At 35.6% G+C, this 27,304-nt stretch overlaps 1 pseudogene; it reads right to left on the minus strand.

Annotated features, from left to right (window-relative positions):
• Positions 1-358: 358 nt before the first annotated feature.
• On the minus strand, positions 359-24,677 carry LOC123826974 (annotated as a pseudogene).
• Positions 24,678-27,304: the final 2,627 nt, after the last annotated feature.

Here is a 27,304-nt window from a genome sequence, read left to right on the forward strand (position 1 = left end):
TCTCCAGCTGGCCACTGTCATGGTGAATGGAGGAACTTCATGGTGACAGATTTCTTCCCCTACCGAACTGAAGCACTCCAGGAATAAGGGGCATTTCTAGCACCTGCCTGCCAAGCTCTGCTCTACTTGCTGAACTTTGCTCAGAATGAACAGGTCATTCTGGCTACAAGTTCCCCCAAACGATCCCTACTTGTGTTTTTAAAGCACACCAATTCCTCTGTGTAAGGCTCTGCTTATAATGAATTATTTTAATTATTCTTACTACTTAAAAGAAACATCTGCCTTAAAGCCACCCTTGCCCAGTCATTGAGCCCAGAGATTCTGAAAGGGCAGGAATGGGAGCAGAGCACAGTGGGCATCAGGGGTTCTGGTTATTGGGGTCACTCATGATCATTACTTTCAACCCCAATCCCTTTTTGGATGTTTTAAAGGCCTCGAGAACTTTCTCCAGAGTAAACCTATAGGTCACTAAGGACTTTACTTTCACACTTTTGAACACAATCATTGAAATCACCATGGGCCATGTGTTGCAGTATAAAAACATACCCTTTATATCCATTTCCCAGGTGGCTGCATACACTAGGGTTACACTGGTCAATTTGGAACCCAGTCCCACAAGCACCATCAGAACAAGTGGCATAGATGCCTGCCTGGATGGCACACTACATTCCAGTGCACTCAATAGTGATTTATGGTTAGAGCTCCAAGAGACCTTCCACTTTATTGGCAATCCTCTGGGGATTCTTCTTGGAGATCTGGAGGACAAAGTCAACCCCACCGTCCTTAGTTTTATACAACCAAGAGGCAGACAGATTGGTCACCACCACTTGAGCCTCACCCATTGCTTTGGCCACAAGCAAATTGACCAGTCCCATTGTTCCAGATCCATACACAAAGACCTTGTTCCCCAGGGTGACTCCAGCTCACTGACAGGCATAGATTCCCACAAACTATGGCTCAGTCAAGACCCTTTCTTCAATGTCAGGAAGTTTTGTAGCAGAATTTGGCATTGTGCTTGTAGAATCAGTAGAGGTTTCTGTCATATGGGGGCATAGCACAGAAAAAGATGGATGATGACAGGTTGTATTGACCAATATTGCAGAATTCATCAGTTTCTTGGGAGCACCAGGCTCAGTAGCAACACAGTCACCTGGCTATAAGTGTTTTACCAATGATTTCACTTTTACAACTGTTCTTGAAGCTTCATGGCTCAGCACCATTGGCTTTTTCACAACAAAATCTCCAATTTGACCATGCAGCCAGTAGTGGACATCTGAGCCACAGATTCTAATGGAATGAACCTTAAGCAGCACCCCAACTGGGGCTGATTCAGGGATAGGACAGTTCTCCAGCTGCAGCTCCCTGAGCCTGTGTACCACCAGGGAGAGATTCTCGGACTCAGCTAGCAACGTGTCTGTTGCGCCTCCCTCCCAGGTTAAAGCCACAGTCCACAGGATGCATGGAAGTTCCGGTTGAGTATATAATTTTTTTAAATAAGCTTTTTTTCATGGCAGGAAACACAATTAACAACATCAAAAAATAACTGACTTAATAAGTAGAAAATATTTGTGACATTATTACAAGATAGATACCCCTAATGTAAAAAAGAAACTTAAAAATTAAGAGAATTATCAAGTAAGAGAATTATCCAGATCATAAGAACCTTTACAGATCAATAACAAGAACTCAAACTAATTTTAGGAAACACTTGAACAGCACTTCACCAAAAAAGATAGGCCATAAGCACATGGCAAGATGGTGGATATCATTAATCATTAAGGAAATGCAAATTAAAACCACAGTGAGATACCATTACACATTGACCAGAATGGCTCATATTCAGAAGACTGACAATTTCAAACCATGGCAAGAATGTGGAGCAAATGGAAATCTCAAACATTACTGGTGAAAGTGAAAAATGATACAGACCATTTGGAACCTAGGTTAGCAGTACCTATAAAGTTAAATACACTTACTATATAATCCAGAAATCTCATTCCTAAATATTATCCAAGATAAATGAAAAAATATGACCACACAAAGATTTGTATGAAAATATTTATAATAACTTTATTCATAACAGCCAAAAACCAGAAACAACAAAAATGTTGCTCAACTGGTGAATGGATGAACAAATTGTGGTACATCCATAAAATGGAATACTACCCACCAGTAAAAAGGATAAACCACTAGTACATGTAATGTGCATGAATTTCTAAAGCATTATGTTAACTGAAAGAGGCCAGTCACAAATGACTACATGCTTTATGATTCCAGTTATATGACATTCTAGACAAGGCAACAGGAAAGGGAGAGAAATCAGGTCCTTGGAAGTGGGTGGGGAAGGAGAAGGAATTATACAGAGGCATGAGGAAATTTTTAAGGATAAAATTTTTTTTTAAATACAAAAGGCTAGAATAACCATTGTGGGGTGGGAATAGAATTGGACTATAAACTCATTTTTTAAAATAAATAGATACAAGTGTGTGTGTGTGTACACATATAATTACCATGTTTACCTGCTAGAAACCTCCAGATGCAATGACATCCCAGCCTTAGTGGACATTGTCAACAAATAAGGAAGGGCAAAAAATGATGGGGACATATCAAAAGAACAGAAGAGCCAACTTGGAAGAATTTCCAATGGCTAAATCTGTGAAATTCTGAGTAATAAAATAATGACAATAATAGATTTGAATACTGCAGATAAAATAATTATCATGAGTCCATGCTGATGTAATTAGTTAATTAATTAATGGGGAGAAGAAATATCTGTGTCTTACAGTAGCATCCCACTTAAATGCTAGAAGAAAATAGAAAGAGAAAATTACCATTTGGGCCCTGGCTGGCATGGCTCTGTTGGTTGGAGCATCATCCCATAAACCAAAAGGTTGCAGGTTCTATTCCTGGTCAGAGCAAGTGCCTAGGCTGTGAGTTAGGTCCAGTTGGGGTGCATGCAAGAGGCAACAGATTGTTGTTCTCTCTCCCTCCCCCTCTCCCTTTCCTTCTCTCTAAAATTAACAACCACGTCCTCAAGTTAGGATAAAAAAGAAAAGAAAAGAAAATTACCATTTGACAAATACCACAGTAACAATTGTTTTAGGCAAGAATCATTAATGGATGCTAAAATTCATGGGTAAATTAAGGTTAAAAAATAGCTGATTTATGCATCTCCCCACAAAAAGAATTATTAATTACAAAGGGGAAATCTTACACTTACAAAAGAGAAAACCTAGCAGACATCCCCTTGACCAAGAGATCAGTGTCAGCGTTACTAGCCAGTGGGACAAAATAATGTTAGTGCTTCCTGATATGATGTACTAAAATGCACTAATGTTTCTTTTGTGGCATTCTTGTCAAAAATGAATAACTGAATTTAATATTTAGGAAATGTCAGACAAAACAAAACTGAAGAACTTTCTACACAATAACTATCTTATTTTTCCCAAGTGTCTAGGACAGTGATTTTCAACCTTTCTCATCTCCTGGCACACATTAACTAATTACTAAAATACTGCAGCACACCAAAACATCTATTTTTTGCTGACCTGGCAAAAAATATAATTTTGAGTCATTCACACCTGACAGCTATTGTTGTCTTGGCTGTGGTCACTTTTTTTTATTTGACAATTTAAGGAAAAGAGGTCAGTGTCTCTGACTATTAGTCAGGTATTGCATGTTTTAAAAGTTCTTTTGGCACACTGGTTGAAAATCGCTGGCCTAGGACATGAAAAACCAAGAATGGTGAATGGTTCCAGATTAAAGGAGGTGAAGAACACATGGCAACTACATGCAACAGGTGATCTTGTAGCAGGAAAAGGACATTAGTGGAACAACTGTGAAATTTGGTAAGGTTTTCAGGTAGTACAACATCAAGGTTAATGTCCTGATTTTTACAACTCCACAGTGGTTGTTGCTGAGATATAATTCTCTGTGTCTTTTCAACAGAGGCACTACCTTTGTTTTGACATATCTTATGAACAGTCTTGGAAGACAGACGTATCTTTCTTCATAACAAAGGGCAGGTATATTTATTGTCAATTATAAAAGACCTAGATTTCCTAAATTTAGGGTTCCTTTACTGTAATGCAACCCACTGCATGTGAGGGCATCAATCTGTCTGGCACACTTCACATGGCCCTGTGGGAAGAAGAGTACAGGAACCTATGTAAATGTTGATACTCTAGCTATTGCTATTACTGTGAGTAATAAACTGTTCTTAATTTCTGACTCAGAGGATATGTCTTTTATGAGCACAAAACTATGGCCAACTCAAGGAACTTTTGCTAGCCTCAAGGAGGTGAGCCAGCCCCGGCTCATACAAGCATAAAAACGGTGACTTCAAGCCTACAACCAAGAGTACTTCTGTCAGCAAATTAGCCTCAAAGAGAACCCTGAGTTCCAGAAAGGAACATAGCACAGCCAACATAGTAATTGTAGCCTGTGAGACTCAGAGCACAGGACCTAACTAAGCCATGCTCAAACTTCTGAACCACAGAAACCAAGATGATAAATGTGGTTTTATTATTTGTGGTAATTTATTGTGTAGCAATTGAAAATGAATACATATACACCTTAAAATTGAGCTCTACTCGGACATCAATATCCTTAAAAACCTAACAGTGTAGTGTGTTTTAGAAAAAAAGAGCACTTTCCTTCTGTACTTTAGCAGTTAAGAAGCCTCTGTCCTCTACAATGTGTTAGAGGCAAAGTCGTCTTTGAAAATATTCCATGAGCAATGGCATTATCTTCTCTCCATAATAAGTAATTCTCGGTAATTACACCTTCTCATCCACTACTCCACAGGAAAAGAACAATGACTTTCTTCTTCTTGTTTGTTTTTATGAGCATGTATTCCTTATTTAACAAGACTTCTTTTTCTGTAGCTGCAATGAAAATTACATTAGAAAAACAAGGACCAACTCTATTGAGATGCTGCTTTGATAGCCCACTTCTGTCTAAATCAAACCTCGGATGCCTCCCACTTTTATGGGAAGATGGCATTCTTGATGGGAATAAAGCAGCTTCTCTGAAAAATAAAGTGGGGGGCGGAGAAGAAGAAACAGAATCGAGAGTTTCTTGGGGCAGATCAGGGCACAAAATGAGACAGGAAATAAGAAGGACCTGGTAACTAGAAGGTGAGAGGAAATTCCCAGGAGAGGAGATTATTTAGGAATTTTTCTGCAGAAATTCTGAGCTTTTGTATCTGAGATATCTGAGACTCTTTTTGTGTGTGCCCCCACAAATGATGTGTAAAAAACACAAACGTTTTGTTAGGCTTGGCTCAGCTGGATTTCTTGTGAATGCATCAAGCTCAGGCCTGGCTAAGACAGAATCAGCCTCTGCAGACGAGCAGGGCCAATAAACACCTGGCTTTTGTTTCAATTTTTTAGGCCGAAAAGATCAGTACACAGTGGTTTAAGTTGTCCTGAGATTTTTACCAAGTATAACTAAAGATGATGATAATTTGGAAAACTACAGCCTTCTATTCTTTTTTATATCTTCTTTATTTTATCAGAAAAATAAATATAGAGATGATTTTCTCAGTGTAGACAATGCTTATAGTTTTCTAATGTCTGTTAAGATATGCTGATAAAAAATGAGGATTAGAAGTAGGAGAAGTTGGGAAGAGTGGCCTACAGCAACTAAGACAAAGTTTACATTCAATGAATTTTATTTTAAATTTTAGTTGAATTTATTTTTCATTTTCTTCCCTCATTCACTTTCTTTTTGGAAAACATCCTTCCATATCTGTTTGACACCAGGTCCTAAACACATAATTACTTTCTTCTGTTTTACAGAAATAATAATAGTCTTTTTAATTCTCAAGTTTTCCTTTGCTTCATTTATAAAAATAAATAAATAAAACAAAGACCTGTAATCTATAACTTTACTTAATAAGCCTATAATTACTATTTAAACAAACTATACTTTTAATACTCCAAAATAAATATTTTTATTAAATCTAATTTTTTACAAAACAACATTATGCTGCAAAGTCCATGTGTATTTTCTCTTGAAGTATATGTTGCATGTTTTCACTCTACCTAACTATCCCTTCCCCCTTTTCTTCTGGTGGAGAGGAAATTTTTTTTCTAATGTTTCCAATTGTCAAAAAATCCTATAGTGCTTTATATTCTCATCCCTCTCAACCTCATTCCTCCCTACCCTTTTCTCTCCAAATACACACACAGTCTTCTTGAAGTGTGCACAGAAAGTCAGGACACAGCATCAGGCTGGCCGCTAAAGCAGAAAGTGTGCAGCCCAACACGTGGCAGCCGGGCAGGAATGTATGTACCACCACTGCGTCTCAGACCCACAGTGCCTTTTTTTAAATTAAGATTTCTATAACAGTTATAAGCTATCATAACTGATTATACAAAAAGCCATCTGAATTAAAATGTAGTTTTAGATTAAGAAATTGAGACCTTCATTTAGGAGTAGCTATAAATATCTCAGTTTATGAAATCTCATTTAGGGGTAGTTATAAATATCTCAGTTTATAGATGAAAAAATAAAAGATATGGAGTGATGAACTTAGCCAGGATTCATGCTTACAGCTTTGCCCTGTCTGTAAATTTCAGAGTTTTAACTTTCTATAAACATTTACTAGTGCCCTCTGGTGACAACATGGATAGGAATAGTGTGACACCGGCCTCTGTCACAATGCTGATTTTCTTTTGAAAATGGAAATTGAGACTATTTCAATAAGCATGGGACAGCTTTCACTTTTTCTGCCCTGGTCCTACTGATGAGTCAATGGTATTTGTTTTTTTCAATTTTTTCTCTCTTATTTCTGACTATTGAATAATCAACTTGGAAATGATGCAATGATACCATGAATATCACCCCCTACATCGTTTACCTTCAGCTTTTGTTTCTTTTCCATTCTACTTTCATCTTCTCATTATATTCATGAAGAGATGAAAGGACAGAGGTCACGTGTGTTGCTCATTTGTATCCCTGCTGCCTTTTATACTGCAGACACCCAAATGATCCCAGGCTGCCTGCATTTGAATCCATAGTGTCTCTGCAATGCACCCATTTGCCATGCCCTACACTCCAATCTAACTTTTGTCTAATAACAACTAAAACAACACCTATAAAAAAATGCCTCAGATTCACCACTCAGGAACAGTGACAATCAATTTGGGGAAACATTGTAAAGGATCTTCATTTATTTGTATTCCTCTAATAAGATCTAAAGACCTTAAAATAAAATTGATTAGAAAGTCAATGAGAGTTTAAAAAAAAAACCCAAACTTGGTCATTGTACCTCCATAGAAAACAATAATTTTATCCACCTATTCCAATGACAAATGAAAAACCAGATAGTAGCTTGGAAACTTGAGTGGAGGGAAAACTGAAGGACTATGATGACCACATGTAAGATAACTCTCTTCTGAAATGGAATTGGTGTCCATTCATTGTGTCTGGCAACAACTAGTAGTATTCCACAAACAACTGGTCCACTGGTAGAAGAGGTACATACCTTCTGTGTGCCAAGTGCGCCTGCCAATCCACTTCTGTCACATTCATCTGCTGAACTTACTTCATGGTGTGATTTTCCTTAGAGTGAGTTACAATAGAGTGAGGATATGAGAGAATACCAGAAACATAAAATAGTTCTTTTAGGTTTTCAATTGTTTCAGCTTATATTTGTTTGAGACTCGAGTAAATAGTTGTGGTGTCTGGCTCGTTTGTTTGCTTGTTTTTCATTGAATTTAGCTTTGGATTTATTTGTTTAAAACATGCCACAGACGTTCTTATTTTCAGAGGATCAATGTGCAGTTTCTCATTGAGTTTTTATGGAACATTAGTTCCATGAAATGCTCCATGAAATAAAGATTCTGCAGCCATATAAACTTGATAAATAGTGCAATTTTATTCACAAGTACAACAGCAACTTAAAGGTACAGTGTAGTCATGTAGAAAAGTTTAATTTTGTTAACTCGGTGTCACCCAAATTTATTTGACCACTGAACACCGTTCTTCATGGAATACTCTTAGTATCAGACTAGTGTTCAAAGAGCAGACTTGAGCATATTGATTTAGAGGCTCACAGGCCAGTAGGTTTTGTTTACTGTTTGTATAAAATAAGGTTCCTTTAAATGTGCATGTATGTGCTTGTAGATTCATAAAAATAAATCTAGACCAGTGGTTCTAACCATTGGTACTCTGCCTCTCTGAGGACATTTGGCAACATTTGAAGATATCATTGGTTGCCACAACTTGGAGTTGCTATTAACACTTTTAGAAGAGGCTAGGAATGATGGTAGATATCCCCCAATGGACAGGGCATCCCCCTCCAACAAAAAATTATCTGGTCCACCTGCAATACTGCCAAGACTGTGAACTTCTGATCTAGATTCGGGTTAACTCCGAGGAGTAGGATTGGAGGTGACAGTGAGGAAAGTTTCTTTTTTGATTTTGTACTAGCGTACTTCAATTACTTTTGTAATTAAAATATAATTAAGCAAAGTAATGTGTGTGTGTATATATATGTATGAAACATGAAATAAGTGTTTGTATATTTTTATATGAAAAATTTAAAAACATACCAGATATAACCACTGTTAAAATGATGGTGGGTAAGATTAGAAATACTATAGTATGAATGCACATTCTATCCTCACATCTCACCCCAGATTTCTAGAAACAGAAAAATAATATTAATACATCTACAACAGCCTAGTATAACAACAAAGGGTGGCATTGTTAGTCTAGAAAGCATATAAAATCTCTGAAATATAAAAAGCAGAAAAGATTATTGAAAGAAAACTCCCAGCCTAAAATGAGTAAGAAGATGTGCAGAAGAAGCAGCTCAAGAGGGAGTTCAGGACTCCTCTTGAGGTAGCAGAAATGACAAGCTGAAGAAGGTCTGGAGAAAACTAGGTTATTGTTTGGAAATCTACAGAAAGAGCAGCCCAATAGGTCTAGTGCTTGCTACTCTGCCCCTTAAATAGGGGCAGCTCTGTAGAGCAACAGAGAGCTCCCATCCCAACAAAAACAGTGAGTATGGGGTCCTTAACCCAGAAAGCAAGTTAGGACCCAGTGTTGATGGCAACTCTCAGAAGGCATGAGAAGCTGCCGTACCCAGAATGCCCCACTGCATCTATTACCCATGCCACCTCTCCCCACAATCACTAGAGTAAGGTTAGAGTTAGAAAAAGAAAGGCACAGGTAAAGCAAGAGAGGGTTTAGGCCCCACAATGACAGAAGCAAAAGTAAATATGCTCTGGAGAGATAAAGCTTCACCTCCGGCAACTGATGACTTGATGAAATCAGTGGCTGCCCCTGACTAAGATGCAGTTTTAGATTTAATGTATTGTGACATCATCGTGATAGCTGCTGTGAAGACTTTTTAGGAGCACCTTAACAATTTATCTTGCCTACAATTTTTTCTAAGTCATGTACAAGACTGATATATAATAAAATTTATGTTTAAATAAATGAAAAAGGCATTTCAATAAATATTTTTAAACATCTAAGTGAAAAAAATACTGTATCATAGTTTAATAGTGCAACATTTTTGTTCTTTTATAGATATATGAAATAATGACATCTTAGATTCTATAGTATATGACAGATGCAGAACTCCTAAAGTAAATATTAACAAACTAAATCTATCACTATGTTAAAAGAACAATTTATTATGTCTGAGCTAGGTTTGTCTAAAAATGCAAGATTGTTTCAACTTAAGAAACTTATTAATACAATTCATAATATTAGCATGAAAAAGAGAAATAACATACCATCTATATCAATGCCAAGAAGACTTTTGAAAAAATTCAACATTCAAGCATGATAAAATTTATTACAAATTAAGAATAATTTGCAGTGCTCCAACCAACTGGCCATTGTGGCTCACCAAAAGGTTGGGGGTTTCGATTCCCAGTCAGGGCACACAACTAAGTTGCAGATTTGATCCCTGGTTGGGGCATGTATGGGAGGCAACCAATCAATGTTTCTCTCTCTCTCTCTACCCCCCTTCCTCTCTCTCTAAAATAAACATTTAAAAATTTTTTGAAAACAATGAGACTCTTTTTAACTAATGAGCAATATTTACAAACTACTGTAAACAGTATGCATAACCAAAACCCTTAAAATCTTTCCCTTTGAAGTCATAAACAAGACAAATATGTTTACTGTCACCACTTCAATTTAATATTGTGTGAGGATTTATATTCAGAAAATATAGACAACTCCTAAAAATCAGAAGAAAAAAAATAGAACTCAAGTTTCTAAATTGGGAAAAGTCTTGAATTTCATGAAATGGGAAGTCTAGATGACAGGTAAATGTATGACAAAATATAAAATTCTACACATTGCTGACGGGTATGTGAATTGTTCCTAAAACTTTGAAATGTGTAGCCCTGTGAATATGAATTGAAATAACATTTAATTATAGACTAAAATATTGTTTTCTCAGAATTTTAAGAAAAATTATATGTTATGGGCTGAAGTAAAGAAGGCCTCTTAATTAAAAATACATGAACTGCAAAACCATAAAGAAAAATGTTGGTTAATAATGAAAATATTTTATCAATATGAAAATCTTCTATAAGACAAAAGTAACCTAAAGTAAGTTAAAAAAATAGATCTCAAATATCAATTAAAAAGGGATATGATACTGGAAAACTACAGAAATATACAAGATCTATATAAGAAAAATTTTTAAATAATGTGGAACATAACAGGAAGCATGAACAAATATATATTAGCATGCCATGTTCCTACGTATATGACAACTAAACTCCAAAAATGTGGTTAATGCTTCCCAAAATATTCTTTAAATAAATTACAATCCCAGTAAAGGACCAGCAGATTATTATTATTATTATTGCTAAGCAAGCTTTAATTCCTTGGGAAAAGATAGAAGAAAAAATTGGGGGGATTTTTTTTTTCCTAAAAGAAGAGCAAAAAGGATTGCTTCTGCAAGATGTTTACTATAAAATGATGACACCAGTCTAGGCCATACCCTTAACGCGCCCAATCTCGTCTAAAATAATGACACCGTTGCACTTGCATGAGTAGACAAGCAGCTCAACAGAACAGAAAAGGATGTCTAGAAATAGACCAAAAGCATAAATACATTAGAATGTGATTAAAATGACATTTAATTATAAATGATTTAAAATGAACTAGTAGGTCACCTGAGGACATATGGGTGGGGGGGTCAAGGCAGTTGGGGAGGATGCAAATTTATTATTTGCATCTTACTCCAAAATAGTTTTCAGATGGATCATAGATCTAGGTATAAATTGTGAAGCTGTAAAGAACTATAAGAAACCATAGAAATGTTTCTATAATTACAGAGTAAAGAAGGCCTTTTATATTTTTCAAAATCCAGAAGCCATAAAAAAATTAATGAGTTTAATTATGTGAAAATTTTAAAATGTGTTCCTGGGGGAAAAGAACAAAGTAAAGTTAAACATGAAATGACAAATTGGAAAAATTATTTCTAATTCATATTAATGCAAAGGGATAAATTCCAAAACATATATTTAGGTTCAATAAATCAGTAAGAAAAGGAACAAAAACACAAGAGGAAAAAAACAAGCAAAAGAAACCAACAGTTTACAGAAAAATAAAAACAAATCGCTCTTAAATATATGAAAAGATGCTCATCCTCTCATTATAAGAGAAATGAAAATTAAAACTATTCTGTGATACAATATTTCACAACATTTCATTGTGTGGCAATAGTTTAAAAATTAACACATTATTGAAGACACTATGGGGAACAGTCACTCTCAGACCTGCCTGTGGAAATGAAGACCGCTACTATGGAGGGCAATTTAACATCACTGTGAAATTTACTAATGCACAACTTCTTTGATTCTATGACTATATCCTAGAGATATACATACTCCTAAATGGGTAAAATGACATCTATACAAGATTGTTTATTGTGCTGGGGGTTTTTTGTAATAGCAAATTATGTACTGAAGACAACCTAAATATTTGGAGCTGTGGTAGAGAAGGACTATTCACTGAGTAAATAGGCAAACTAGGTAAGTATGCTACAGCAGAAGACCAGAGGAGAAAGTTTTCAAAAGGATCAGAGTGATCAACAGTTTCAAATACTGGTGAAAGGTCAAGTAAGATGAGGATAGAACACTGACAATAGATGTTAGGAAGATGTATGTCATTGTTCATCTTTAAAAATAATGGTAGTGGGGACAAAATGGAACAGTAAGATAAAAAATTATTGGTATAGGTTAAGAAGAAAATGGGATATGAGGAAGTGGAGGCAAGGATGTATAGGTTGTAGCTGGAAAGTTTTGATATTTTTAAAGATGGGCAATGATATAAGAATGGAATAATCCTGTAGAGAAATAATAATTTCATAACTACTTGGAAAAAAGAAAAAGGAAGGAGGGAGGGAGGGAAGAAAGGAAGGAAGGATGGAAGGGAGGAAGGAAAAAGAGGAAGACAAAAGAATTTGTGATGGTATCCTATTGAAATTAGAATCATTAATACTCTCAATGAAAGCCGAGTCATGTTAAGAGCTTTTAACTATTATTTAACTTAGATTGGTTGGAATTTTTTGGATGGTTTCTTATAATCAAAGATTATGGTAGTAGTGCATGTTATTAGAACTGCATATATTTCTAATTAGTAAGTATACAAATTCTTGCCACATAAATTTCATTATCATTTAGCTGATCCGTAGTCATTTCTCAGGTCTCTCTCATGGGATGTAGCTCCTGTTCTTATGATTCACAGGCCCGTCACTATGACAACACGGCCTATCTGACACTGTTATTTATCAGCAGTAAATGTAAATGGTGCTTTCTTTTAAGTTTAGATTTGGTCTGATTTGGCCTGACTTTGTAAATTCCTTTTTTCATTATTTTCTTAATTCTACTACTTGCTTCACTTAAGAGTGATTATTTGGCTATTCAGTTACCATCTAACTAGTCATATACTTAACTTATTCCATGCTGAGAATAAGGATATCCCTCCCAGCTTTGATGCTGGTGCCATGCTTGCACTTTAGAAGTCTTTTTATGGTTTGTTTAAACACATCATCTAATAATAGGTACTGTTTTGAGTGATTCAATGACAGTGGTAGCAAATTCAAGTCTTATAACTATGCAACAACTTAAACATTACTCTTTTCTATAAACTGCCCTATTTGTCTGAATGTTAATGCTATTGCATTACATTCCTTATTCATTTATTTTGAGAACAAGAAGCTCATGTAAATTTTAAAAGATAATACTATTTATTCATTCTTACAGATTTATTCAGAGCTCACTTATGGAGTGCTTACTCAACATAAGGGCTACACACTTCCTGCCCTCCAAAGCCTTATAACCTGCTGGGGGTTAGACAGAAAACAAAGCCATTAATATAAAGATAGATGCTCTTTTAAGAAAGTCATCACAGAGGGCCCCTGCAGCAGGTCTTTTGTGTATTAATATTGCCATCTCACATGATGTCATCATCAGTGGAGTTATGGTCAAAGTCTTCCTGAAAGCCAGATGCAGAGGAACTAAACTAGATAAGGCCTTAAGAGTTTATCATTTTATTGCCACCTGGATCTGAATGCATTCAGCCTGAACTCTCCCTACATAGATGCAGAGAGGTGACAGGTCACAGATCTAGTTTATTTATTCTTTATACCTGAGTCTAATGTGTTTATCAGATTTTGTCCAAAAAGCACATTTGGAAGAGAAGGGAAAGAAAGCATGTTCAGGCTCAGGATCCATGGGGATACCTGGCAAGTAAGAGAAAAGGGAATACAAAAGGGAAGATTGAAGATACTCTAAACAAACACAACTCATTTGCCACTGGGCCTGAAAGAGGTTATAGCTATATTGCTAGATTCATAAATGCATGCTTGTGCTAGTATAAGCCCTGAGAAAGTCCCCCACTGTTCTGTTTCCAACTGAACCTGGATTCTCTGCACTGCTAGGCTGAAATCATTTCCTTTGCTTCATTTTTACTCTAGATGGCAGCAGCAGAACAAAATAAAGGAGAAAATCTATTTTCAGTGAAATTTCCTCTGTGTCTATTAGGTTAAAAAGGTCTCAGAATATTACTTGAAATAAAATACGCCCTTTAAAAATTTTTCTTCCAGTATAGAAATACATCATCAACATTTCAATAATTAAAAGTTAAGGCACAGGTGTCTTCACAATTGTTCAACTTGTCAGGCCACTGATGATACGATATTTATAGAGAATTATTCTTATAATAAAAATAACTGTGAAAACTCATTGCTTATGTTCACAAGTTTGCATCTGGAAGCTGAGATGTCAAAGTTGAATATCAAATATACTTTTTAAATTGATGGAACTTCATCCAGTAAAGGACCAGATAATCAGACAGGCAATAGAGAAAGATTCTCTGGCTGAATATATTAAAGAATTAGAACTTTACTATGTATTTAACACATTTATCTTTTTAAAGTTGTTTTAGAAAAACATACGCACATGAAACTGGTTTATATATACAGGGATAGGCAAAAGTAAGTTTACAGTTACACAAATAAATAATATAATGATTAATCAATAATAATGCAAGAATAAACTGTTTCATATACTTACAACTGTAAACTACATTTGCCTACCCCTGTATATTAAAATTACAAATAGTTTATACATATTTAGAAAGAAATAATTTTACTATAAAATGAAATTTTCCACCATCACTCTATAAGCTCAGAGGACTGATGGTCCCAGAACATGGTTTGTAGGTAAGATTGCAAGAACACCAGAAACATGGTAAAATCAAAGAGACCTAAAGAGGGGCCAGTAGATCAAAAGCCAGATGAAAGGTGTAGTAGTTTTCAAAAAAGGGCTTCCAGAAAATATTGTCTATGTAGACTGACATTATATCCTCACCAAATTCTTGGCTGGGTTGAACAGAAGATTCTCAAGGAGCTGAAAAATGCAATTGTCCAGACTTTTTGCCTGCTAGCTCTAAAGAATGCAACTCACATACTATATTCATAGGTTTATGTATGGATTAAGTTAATTTTTCTGCAGAGGGTGTTAAAGTATTTTGGAAAAGCTTCATCTTTTTCTAACTCACACAAAAACAGCATTTAGATTAACAGCAACCCTGTTTCATGAGCAAGAGGGCTTCATTAAATTATAGCCCCAGCAAACCAACACTTTCTGCTTGTATTAGAATTAGCATGATAAATCAGAATTAATTAATCAGACTTTTTAGAAAACCATTCTTCAATCATTTTTAAACTACATCAATGGAGAGGCCACATAGAATCATGTCAAGGACCCAGTGGAAGTGGAAGTTTTGGAGTGGAAGTTTTAGTTGGATTTGTAGTTGTGCCATTTACTCATATGTCCCGCTGGTGTTTGGGTGGATTGGACAGTAGTCTGGCACCATGTAATTTGAAACTTCACTTATATTTTTATTCCCTTTGAGCTAATCTAAAAATCTAACATGAGGAAAAAATCAGAATGGGGCATAAAGCTTTATGCACTAAGAAGTTCATCATTATGTGAATTACGATGGTGAACTTCTGCAAGTTCATCATTGATGAACAGGAAATGATACCCAACAGAGAAATGGTAAGTAAATTGCAAGATATACTAAGATTTGGTAATTGAATAAATATTTTTCAAGGGTTTAACATAGCATGTATCTTGTTAGGCACTGGAGATTCTAGTGAGTATGATAAATATGGAACTTGACTTTCTTGCAGTAACCATTCAATGTCAAGTTTTTTTAAAAAGCAAGAAAACCCTTATAGTACTATAATACTTTACAATGCTATAAAGCTCTTATCAGTCTATCCACTGTATAATTCATATATGTATACATGTGAAGAAAAATATTAGAATACATAAAAATGTTGGTAATTATCTCCCAGTGATGGTAATACAATGATTTTCCCACAATATTCTGCATTTTCTATAATTAATATAGAAAATGGCATTTTAATTATACAAAAGTGGAATTATACTGAAGGTGGGCTAAAATAAAAAGAGAATCATATTTAATAATGTACTCAAAAACCAGGAACACTTTGTGCGAAGAAAAATCCCACATAAGAACAAATAACATTGTCTATTTTTGTGTTTTTGTGTTTTGGTTTCTGTCACAGGGTTTTTTTGCCAAGCCTGCTTCTCTTCCCCCTGGGAGTGGGGAAGGCCTGTTCCTCCACGGAGGAGTATAGGCAGCACATCCCAGCCAGGGGACATGAGGCGGTGCCGGGCCCTGCTTCCAAGTGCTTCCCTCTGCCTTACGGGCGTGGGGGACCTCCTATTCCATTTGATTTGGTGACCAGTTAAAATATCTACAACTAATCTGAGAGATCTTCAGGGGTATGATTGCCTATACGAACCACTTCTACTTCCCCACATTTATTTTATTAATAAATGCTGTGCTAGAGAGACCTATTAAAGCACAATTAGTAGAACTAGGGACAGTCTAAATGACCTAGAATAAGAGGTGGTTAAGCAAATTATGGTATACCATAAACAAACTAGAAAATAACCATTAAAAATGATATTAACATGGAAGGACATTAAAAAGCAATTTTTACCCTCTTCTACCTCCTCCCACCCCTCTAAAGAGGTGATAAATGGTGATGCAAGGAGGCTTGACTTGGGGTGGTGAACACACAGTACAGTACACAGATAATGTATTGTAGAATTGTATACCTAAACCTATATAATTTTATTAACCAATATCTCCCCAATAAATTCAATTTAAAAATTTTAAAGAATGTTTTAAAAGCATTTGATACAATAATATGTACAATATGGCCTAATTTTTATTTAAATATATTGCATACATAAATAGAAAAATCTGGAAAGATATAACTCAAAATATTCTTAAGAGGTAAGTGATAGATGAGTTTTGTATTACCTTCTTTCTGCGTATCTATCCACATTATAATTTTTGTCTACAACAAATAAAGATTCATTTTTAAAACAGCAAGAATAAGTGAGTAGTTCCAAATAAAAATAGATTCTGGTTCTTACAACCTTTGTTAATCAATATATATGTAAATCACTACAAATTACCCAGAGATATGGCAATATGGTCATATTTGCTAAAGACAGTTCCACCTTATGACTGTATTTCTGGAATAACTATTAATAGGGCCCCTTTCAATTTAAAAAGTTTGAGTTAGTCACTCTACAGGTATATTTTTTAACTTTTCCCAGGAAGTTAGCAAGGCTTGCAGCTTTTCCTCTTAGGTCAACAGAATGTTTGTGATCCAAAGAACCTTACTCCTTCCCTCTACAGATGTGCTGAAATGTAAGGATGGCCCAGAAATTCTCAGATCCCTGGGCTGCATTAAGGTGAATGTAGGTCCAAGGTACACTCCAAGGCCCCTCTGGTCACAGTTAAGACAAAAACTCTCTTTTTTTTTTTTTTGACTCCTTGGCTGAAGTGCCTTTAAGGTTGACTCCTGCATCGAGCACCAGAAATCCTCCACAGGACAGTGACATGACATCCTACCATCACGACACCTCTGACGCATCTTCTGGGGCAGAACTCTGGTGCTACTAGGATAGATAGTATTTTCAAAGCACTGCTATACATGTATAACCAACAACCCTACTGCTTTGTTGAAGATTCTTTGGATGAAAAGTAGCAAACGCCATTCAAATAACAAACAAGGCTGGAAAATGTTCTAAATTAATTCAAAAGTAACTTCTGGTACTTCGTGCACAGAGCCCAGCCAAGCCCCTCAGGGGGACCAGAGCTGAGACTGGAAAGCACAGTTAACTTTTTCTCTTTCTCTCTCCTTTTATTTTTCCTTCGCTTCCTCTTCTTATTTCATTCTATGGGATTGCAAGTCTGTTTCTTTGAGCACAGAGGGTCATTTTTCTCACTCTGCATAAGTGCTTATTCTGCTACTTCATACTGAAGATGGCCACTTGGAGTGGCCCTACATGTCCTCTCAGGTCTGGCAGCAATTAATTAATGTAGAGCCTCTGAGTCCAAATTCCCAATTCCCAAAAGACAGACTCTGATAAATGTATATAAATTAATGTAATCAGGTATCCACTCTGACTCAACCTATTATGGATGGAGTACGGTACTAAAATGGCCCACCCCTGTAGGTTAGGGAAGAGAAATGTAGTCTGAGTAGACACCCCCACGAGCATCTGCTAGCTTTCCCTCTTTCAAAGAATTCACCAAGTTTCTCCTCTTTGATAACATACTCTGACTAAACAGGCAGAAAACGAGCTCTTAGTGACTCAAATCCACACACCACAAGTAACCATAGTTTTCCCCCATAGCTGCTTCAAATTTTCTTAATTCTATTGCCAACTTCCAAGGGGACTAGGAACATAGTCCTCACCCACTTTCTTCTATACCTAAAATCCTGTGATGAACAGTCAGGAGGAAGTCATGGGTCACCCATTTGAAGAGCAAAATCTTTATTCTTTTGCTTTTTCATCCGTTCACTCATGTTACAAACATTTACTGCATTGGTACCATATGTCAGGGCCTGTGCTCATGGCTGTGGGGAGAGATAAGACGTGGTCTTTATTCACAGCCATTCACAATGCACTGAGAGAGTCAAATAGATAAAAGAATAATTATGTTACAATGTGATATGACCTACAACAGAAGTATATACAAAGTTCATGGAGTACAGAGAGAAAGGGTCTAAATCATCCTTGGGGAAATCAAGAAAGGTGTAAAAAGATTATATTCCACTTGGGTGCTAAAGGAATAAGACTTGTCTTGATGGAGATCAAGAGGAAAACTCCAAGCTAAAATAACAACAATAATAAATAACTACCACATACTTAGCATTTCCTGCATATACATACTCTATCACATGCCATACATGGATTATCTTGTTAAACCTTGCAACCCAGCTGGTCCACCTGTCACTCCACTATGTATAGAGATCTCAGAATCAGTCACTCAGAACACAAGATCCTCAAGACAACAGAACTATGAGCAAGTAATAAATGTAATAAATGCTAATTGATAAACCGACAATATTCTTAGTGTGTGTGTGTTGTGAGAGAGAGAAGAAACAAGCACTCTTATACACTGTTGATAAAAGCACAACTTCCTGGAGTACAGTTTGTTAGCATGCATCAAAACTCACTCCTAGAAATTTTTTAATAAAGATTTTATTTATTTATTTTTAGAGAGAGGGAAGGAAGGAGAAAGAGGGGGAGAGAAACATCAACGTGTGGCTGCTTCTCACACATCCCCCCACCAGGGTCCCAGCCCCCAACCAACCCAGGTATGTGCCCTGACTGGGAATTGAACCAGTGACCTTTTGGTTCACAGGCTGGCGCTCAATCCATTGAGTCACATCAGCCAGGGTTTACTCTTAGAAATTTATCTTAAGAAAATAATTGAGAATTTGGGGAAAGTACAAGGCTGTTTATCACCATATTGTTCATAGTAACAATCTATAATGTTCAACAATGTTGCCATAAAAATGATGTTGTAGATGTATACTTATTGAAAGGAAAGATGTCCATGACAAGTTTTCAAAAATCAATATATAATTGAAATATACAGAACAATCTCAATCATTTTATTTAAAGTATTTATGCATACATATGTAGTATTTACATGAATATATAAATAAAAATATACGTATATTTTAAATGTGCTTATAGACAGGGCAAAAGTAGGTTCACAGTTGTGAGTGTGTGAAACACAGAGTTTATACTTGTATTATTATTTATTAATTATTGTACTGTATATCTATATATGTGTATTTTTATTTTATTTAGGTATATATTTTATATATATATTTATATGAAACACTAGGAAGATATACACTAAAATTTATCAGTGACTTCTCTAACCAAGAATTTGAAGGTTGGATAATATTTCTTTTGGTTTAGCTCTCTTTATAAATTGTTCTACAATATACTTATATTATTTGTGTAAGTAAAACAAAAATGAAACCTTAAAATGCCATTTGTTATGATAATTAATAATTTAATCAAATTTAAATTTATAAACCAAGAGCAAGATCTCATGGTGCAACCTGCATTCAACATAAAACTACTTTGTATTTATGTAGCAGTGGTATCTCTGAAAGTTGTAAATTTTTGCATCTTTGGACAATATTTTCATAGAGATTACTTATATACCCATATTATCTCCTATTCCAATGAAGCTAAACAATCTAAAAAGGGGAAGTTCCAAATCTGCCACTTACCAATTATTTGAGCTTTGGTAAGCTACTTAACCTCTCTGTGAACCTCACAAATTGGTTATAAAAAATAAAATAATAACCTTTTTACTAGTTTTTATAAGAACTGAATGACTGTATCTGTGCATACTCCATAAAACCTTATACTAATATTCAGTGAAATTTAACAAAGATTAGACAGTAGGTCCTTAAGTTCTTCCTTTGGAAATCTTCTCATGGTTAGAATGTCCAATATCTTTATAGACCACACAGTTATGGGCCGTACACTCTTCATTATTCAGTCATACGCAATCCATAACGCATTGCCAACCTAGGAAAACCATGTTGCTTTTATTAATAGGTTTGGCCACTGCTTTTACAGCTTTGGAAATCTACCATAAAGAAGGGATTTAACTTGCTAGTTGAAAACTGTGAACCTGATACGAGCTTCTTAATGCACTTAATTGCCCCTATACAGCAATATGCTAAGCCTGACAAAATAGCTAATAACAATGTTCATGCTAATTTTAACTTCTTGGTCCTTTTGTAACCATTTGCCAAAGGATCCAAAACTAGAGTCATTCTTCTGCCTAGTATGGTCAAAAAGTTAGTTATTTCAGTCACTGGAATCCCTTCTTCATTCTAGCTCCTTATTCTCTCCTTAATCTGAGAAACCAATTTTAAACATGCTGACCATTTAACCCCCATTTCATCTGCTGAGCTCTATCTCTGTCTCTTATGACTTCATTAGACACCTGTTTACTGTACATTATTGGAAACCACGATGTAATACAACATTAGAGTTTTTAGTTATACAAAATTATTTTCTTTACAATAAAATTCTTGTCACAAGCAGAGTCCCTTCCTCGAGTCAGCGTTTGACAAATGCTCTCATAAAATCATATTGGCAATGCTGGTAGGCATGCTCACTTGGAGAAACCAAGGAGAACCAATTTTGGAATCTTAGAATCTTCTGGCTTCTATAAATTTGAAAGAGGATCTGTTTGGTGAGTTTATAGCAGTGTGTTCTAATCTTTTTGGGTCTATGACACCATTATGAGTGTACTAGGACACATCTGAAGCATGTTTCCATTCCCTACCTTGCCTGTCATCCACCAGCCCAGCCAACTGTTTTGATATGCTATTTTCTACCCTTACACTTAGCAGGATAATGGAAGAGCAACTGCAAATGGAAGCTAAACTCAAAGTGTTCTTTGTCTATTAAACTCTACTTCAACAGTCATAGCATCCACTGCCTTTTTTTATAATTGCTTACGTAAGTGTAATTGGTTGATGGCTGAGTAGAGGATTGGGTGGGAAAGGATGGATATAAGCCAGTTTGTTAAACTTCTGATGGTATTTCCAAAGTCTTAGTCTTGCCCCTGATACTATGGAGAAATAGCTTCCATTAAACAGGTGCTGGCTTTGGAAAACTGACTTTTAGTGAACTGACCAAGAGACATTTGGTCAAAGTGCCAACTTTATGATGAAGGACCTCAAATTTAGGTTTTGATGTTATTACTGAGTTATACATGTAGTCTGTATTTAGTTTCCTGGGTCTGCCATAAAAAAAAGTACCACAAAATGGGTGACTTAAGCAACAGAAATTTAATTTTTCACAGTTTTGGAGGCTAGAAGTCTGGAATCAAAGTCTCAGCACAGTTGGTTCCTTTAGAGGGCTGGAAGGAAGAATCTGTCCCATGCCTTTCTCCTAGCTTTGGGAAGTGCAAGCATTCCTTGGAGTATAAGTGGCATTCGCCCTGTATCTTCATATTACTTTTTCTTTGCATGTCTGTGTCCAAATTTTCCTCTTTTAATAAGAACACCAGTCATATCAGATTAAGGCCCATCCTAATGACCTCATTTTAATTTGATTATCTCTGTAACAACTGGATTTGCAAATAAAGTTGCAATTCTGGAGGTTAGGACTTCGACATATCTTTATTGGGGGTCATGATGGTTAATTTTATGTGTCAATTTAGAGGTTGTTTTTGGATGAGATTAATTAACATTTAAATTGGCAAACTTTGGGTAAAGCAGATTGCTCTCCATAATATAAGTGAGTCTTATCAAATCAGTTGAAGACCTCAACCAAACAAAAAGACCAGCTTCTTTGACCAAGAGAGAATTCTCCAGTCCACTGCATTTGACTTCATTTGCAACATTGCCTCCCCTGGTCCCCAGTCTGAGCTTTTGGAATAGAACTATGCCATTGGCTCTCTTGGGTCTCCAGCCTGCAGATTTTGTATTTGCCAGACTCCAGAATTGCACAAGCCAGTTTCTTATAATAAATTTCTTCATATATACACATTCATGCATGCAAATATGTACTATTGATTCTGTTTCTCTGGATAACCCTGACTAATACAGTGTAGGGAACATGATTAAACCCATAATACAATCCCATATTGTGTAAGATTTGAAGGAAACACTCTCATTTAATACTGGTGGGAATGCCAAATGGCACTGCTTATTTGGAGAAAAATTTAGCAACATAAGCATTTATCCTTTGACTCAGTAATCTTACTTCTAAAAATCTATCCCAAAGGTACCCTGACAAATATACAAAATTGACTCATGTACAAAGTTATTCTTCACAGCAATGTTTGTCATAACAGCCAATGAGTACACTGCATCTGGTTTGTATTGCTCACAAAAATTAATTGTTAAATCTTCAGGAATTTTGCAAGCTTGTTTTTAAACATAGTGGTTACTTAAAAATAAATTGCATAAACTTAAAATTAAATAAATTATATTTATGAACAAAGGTAAAAGACACTCAAAATTTAGCACTTATTAGTTATTTTATCATATTTTATTATTATCTATGTTCTTGAATGTATTTACATGTATGATAGCTGAATGATGGGACAACTATATAATGACATGCTATTGTATAGCACTTTCCATCTTCACACCCAGTGGCATGTTAGTAGCTTGAAATCAGCCATGGTCGGAGTATTTGCACCACATAGAAATTTGAAGACCCTTCAAATCAATACTTTTTCCCCTGGAGAAAGCTGATTGTTAAACATTAAACTGTCATTATACACAGACAACATGATAGTGTACGTAGAAAACCCTATATTGTCCACCAAAAAACTACTCAACCTAATAAGTGAATTCAGCAAAGTAGGGGGATGCAAAGTAAATATTCAGAAAATTATGACATTCTTATACAGCAACAATGAAGTATCAGAAACCGAAACTAAGAAAAAAGATCCCCATTTACTATAGCAATAAGAAAAATAAAGTACCTAGGAATAAATTTAACCAAGGACATAAAAGACCTGTACTCAGAAAACTATATAATATTGGAGAAAGAAACTGAGGAAGATACAAATAAATGAAAACATATACAGTGTTCATGGATTGAAAGAAGTAACATCATTTGGGTAGTATGCACAAATGAAAATGTGCATACTACCCAAAGCAACCTATAGATTCAACCTAATTCCTATTAAAATACCAATGGCATATTACACAAGTCTAGAACAAATATTCCAAAAATTTATATAAAACCAAATAAGACTCTGAATAGCTTCAGCAATCCTGAGAAAGAAAAACAAAGTTGGAGGGATCACAATACTTGATATTAAACTTTACCGCAAGGCCACTGTAATCAAGATAGTCTGGTACTGGCATGAGAATAGACACATAGACCAATGGAACAGAATAGAGAGTCCAGAAATAAACCCATATCTCTATGGACAATTAATACTCAACAAAGGGGGCATGAGCATACAATGAAGTAAAAACAGTCTCGTCAATAAATGGTGTTAGGACAACTGGACTTGTACATGCTAAAAAATGAAACTAGACCACCAACTTGCACCATACATCAGAATAAACTCAAAATGGATAAAGGATTTAAATATAAGTCATGATACCATAAAAGCCCTAGCAGAAAACATAAGCAGTGAAATTTCAGACACCCTACATAGCAATATTTTTGCTGAAATATCTCCTAGGGCAAGAGAAATAAAGGAAAAAAATAAACAAATGGGACTATATCAAATTAAAAAGTTTCTGCATGGCTAAATGCACCATCATCAAAATGAAAAGGGAAGGGACTGTATGGGAGAACATATGTGCCAATGATACCTCAGACAAGGGTTTAATCTCCAAAATATATAAAGAACTCATAGGACTCAACACCAGGAAGATTAATAACCCAATTAAAAAATGGGCAAGGGACCTGAATAAACACTTCTCTAGGAGGACATACAGAGGGCTCAGAGACATATGAAAAAATGCTCAACATCACTAGCCATCAGAGGGATCCATATTAATACCACAGTGAGATACCACCTCATACCTGTCAGAATGGCCATCACTAATAAATCAACAAACAACAAGTACTGGTGAGGATGTGGAGAAAAGAGAACCCTAGTACACTGTTGGTGGAAATGCCAACTGGTACAGCCATTGTGGAGAATAGTATAACATTTCCTCAAAAAATTAAAAATTTAACTGCCTTCTTACCCAGCAATTCCACTACTGGCAATATACCCTCAGAATCCCGAATCACCAATTCAAAAGAACTTAAGCATCCCATTGTTTATAGCAGTGCCATTTACAATAGCCAAGTGCTGGAAACAACCTAAGTGCCCATCAGTGGGTGGATCAAAAAACTGTGGTACATTTACACAATGGAATACTATGAAGCAGAAAGAAAGAAGGAAGTTCTACCTTTTGCAATGGCATGGATGGAACTGGAGAATATTAAGCTAAGTGAAATAAGCCAGTCTATGAAAGACAAATACCATATGATCTCACCTATAAGAGGAATCTAATGAACAAAATAAACTACAGAGTAAAATAGAACCAGAGACATGAAACATGGAACAGACTGAAAGTAACCAGAGGGGATTTGGGAGGGCGTTTAGAGTGGAAAGAAGGGGAAGGGACTAGTCAAGGAACATATATGAATGACCCATGGACCTGGACAACAGGGTGGGGATTGACTGTGGGAGTGGGAGATGGGCTAGGTAGAGGAGGGCAAAGGGTGGGGGGGTGGGAATCTGGACAATTGTAATATAATAACAATAAAATTTTCTAACAAGCAAAGTTAAAATGGTTTCTGATATAAATAAATAAATAAATAAATAAATAAATAAAATAAGCTTCCATATATGTGGGAATTGATACAATTACTTAGAAAGAGAATAACAAAACATCCTCAGTGCCTATTATGTACCAGGCAATATTCCAAATACTTTAAATGTATGTACTTAATCCTTGCAATAATTCCTTGAAGTTTTATTATCTCCATTTTGTATATTAGGAAATAGAGGACATACAGGGTGTAATTTTTGCATAGTGAGCTTAATTTAAGCATGGTAACCACAGTTTAGATACTTAAAGTCTGAGTCTATGTAAAAACAGAACAGCCCCAGAAGTGTGACCTAAGGAGCTCTGATATCTAGAAGTAGAGAAGGAAAAGCCAGGGAAACACTGAGAAAGAGCAGCCAAAGAGGTAAAAGGGAGAGAGTTGAGAGAAGTGTCAATATAAGCCAAAAAACAGAGCTCATTCGGGAAAGGAAGTGGCCAGTAGTATTGAATGGTGCTCAGAGGTCAAGGAAAATGCACGCTGAAATTAATTCTATCATGGGTAGCAAGCTCAGCTCATGACTCACGTTACAGCTTATTTCTGTCAGTATACTTTTCAACAGAACAACTAATGGTGTGATTCTAACTTGATAAATAATAGAGATATTTGTTTCTACTATTATACGTATAAAGCTGCACCTATAATGTGTCTTGCCTTAAAACACATGAAATACACAAATCTAGACACCCACAATGTAATTTGGAAAGGACTTTTCAGTGGTTAACAATAGAATTTCTTACTGAAGTGATTCCCCTTAGGATTCTTTTATGTAGGGATTTCTCCTACTACATTTAAAAGAGGATTCAGTTTTCAACTCTGTCAGACATGACACTTTACAGACACATTTTCTGTACACCTGTAATATGATTTTTATGTTTAGTGTTTGCTAAGATTAAGAAGAATTTAAACTTTCAGAAAGAATAAAGCTTAAAAGCTGTTAAATAAAAATGAGCTTGTTCTACTGCTCCAAGATTATCTTTTTCATATTTTCAAATCTTATTTTCATTTTCCATAAGTAAATTGTTGGCATTTATTATGGATTCTTAGGAAGAATCTTCACATTCTCAAGAAATTTATTTGTGATATGGATAACAGTGAAGAACTCCATTTTCATCAGCATATACACACTTCTTCAGGATTTTTCAAGTATTAAGTATACTGCGCCTAGTGGAAAACAAGTTAGAGATCTTCCTCTGAAATAATCTATTTGCAACCATCACTGTAATATTGTTGTGGTTTCACTTGGATGAAAGAAATATATACCATGCGAAGTACTTTTTGGCTTCAATTTTTTAAACCTTAATAATAATACTAGGGGCCCTGGCCTGGTGGCTCAGTCAGTGGCAGCATCATCTGATGCACCAAGAATGTGTGTTCCATCCCCCATTGGGGCACATACAAGAATCAACCAATGAATGCACAAGTAAGTGGAACAACAGATCGATGTCTCTGTCTCTGTCTCCATCTCTCATAAAAATACTAGAAAATGGGAAATCCTTATTACTTTCCCATCTATGTTTAATTTAAATTTGGCCTAGAGATCAATATGCAATTATTAATAGTCTGGTCCTAATCTACAAAAGAAAAGAAAAGAGGAAAAGACACGGTACTTGACATGAACTGCACAATCTAAGGAAGCCCATGAAGGTGTACTTACTGCTTCTCTTTCCTAGTATCTACAATGAAAGAAAAGGAAATAATATAGTGGAGCCACCAACCATGGGACCAGAGCTCATCCCCTAGCACAGTGAGTTACACAGTGGGTGTCCAGTAAATCGGTATAGAACAAACAAAAGAATAAATAAATGAGCAACGAATGAAGCTTGAGTTTGTTACAGTAATGAGAAGCAGAAGACAGTGTGTTCAATGATAGTGGCCAAATTTGTACTGCATGGTGTTCCTGTGCCAAGCACTTGAAATAATTTTAAAAACCGATATTCATTATTATTTCCCAGGTGCTCTACTGTTTACTAGACTATTACTAATTCAAGCCTCACTAGGTACCATTATCATCATCATCGTCATCTCTCATCATTTATCTTACAAATGAGTACAATAAAGCACTCCTTAAC

Source organism: Phyllostomus hastatus, unplaced genomic scaffold, assembly GCF_019186645.2.
Source record: "Phyllostomus hastatus isolate PE091 unplaced genomic scaffold, TTU_PhHast_1.1 phas_contig_86, whole genome shotgun sequence".
NCBI lineage: Eukaryota > Metazoa > Chordata > Mammalia > Chiroptera > Phyllostomidae > Phyllostomus > Phyllostomus hastatus.